The 1,161-nt window shown below is 59.5% G+C and overlaps 1 protein-coding gene across 5 annotated transcripts in view; it reads left to right on the top strand.

Annotated features, from left to right (window-relative positions):
- LOC102387857 (myosin light chain kinase, smooth muscle-like) overlaps positions 1-1,161 on the top strand; it is a 19,945-nt gene that overhangs the window by 3,398 nt on the left and 15,386 nt on the right. The window lies entirely within an intron of this gene.

The following is a 1,161-nucleotide window of genomic DNA, read 5'->3' on the forward strand; positions in this document are numbered from 1 at the left end:
GGACCTTTCTGCCGAAGGTGGGATGGGCGCACACCCTGCATTGTTCTGTTAGCTCTGTGAGCACTCCTGGCTTGGAAGGTGACTGGGGGAGGAGGAAGGGGTGCCAGGATCATCTCTGAATTACTGAGTCCAGCACATGAGAGAGACATGGTCAGACTAACCCAGTATGTAGACCTCCACTCTTGGCCATCCGTCTGCAACCGAGCATTTGGTTCTGTGAGTGGCACTGGTGCTATGAGCTGGGACACCTGAGCACCAAGACTTGGTCTTTCCTCTATGTGTCTGACAGGTCACCAGTGCTTCCAGAATCTCTCTAAAAACCACAGAGACAGGCAGCACAAACTGTCCATCTGGGACATGTGCGTGGCTGATGCTAGCTGCTACATGCTGATGGTGCAGGACAGGACTGGCAGTGAACACTAGGGCTGTGCGAAGCAGCTAGTATTCACTCTGGATTCGGCCGATTCGGGGGACAACGATTCGATTCGGTGATCCAAATCACTGTCTTGATTCGATTCAGCCGAATCTGATTCAGAGATTTGGCAGCAGCCAAGCCGGGCCCATCCCCCACCCCACTCCCAGCCCAGCAATGGCTGCCCTGCCTGCCCCAGCTCCTAGCACTTGGGGAAAAAATAGCCTTGGCTCAGCAGGTGCTGCCGGGTGGAGGGCAATCCCTGCTGCCCCATGCTGTGTGGGGAGCTCTGCACAAGCCCCCCCCTTCCTCAGTCCCCTCACGGGTGCCCCACACGGGCCAGCAGTGAAGAAAACCTGAAGAAACCCCGGGACTCCCTGCTCTTGCCGGCGGGGCTGTTCCCTGCTGGCCTGCACCACGTGGGGGGCTCTGCAGGAGTCCGCAAAGCCCCGAGGCTGAGGCTGCACCAGGAGCGGTGAGTCCCAGGGCTTTTCTCAGCTTTTTTTTTTTCTTAAAGGGCCAGAGCCCCGGCAGGCAGGGCAGCTGTAGGGGGGCTCATGCCGAGCTTCTCATGCAGTGGGGGCAGTGGGGATCACCCCTCTGCCTGGCAGAACCTGGTGATCACCGGAGCTTTTTTTTAAAGTACTGGGAGCTGGGGCAGTTGTGAGTCGGGGGTTGTGGGGGCTGGCAGGGGGCCCCCCCACGGGCCCCCCCCCCCCAAACTTTCCCACTCAAACGGGCGGGGGGGG

Source organism: Alligator sinensis, unplaced genomic scaffold, assembly GCF_000455745.1.
Source record: "Alligator sinensis unplaced genomic scaffold, ASM45574v1 scaffold919_1, whole genome shotgun sequence".
Lineage (NCBI taxonomy): Eukaryota > Metazoa > Chordata > Crocodylia > Alligatoridae > Alligator > Alligator sinensis.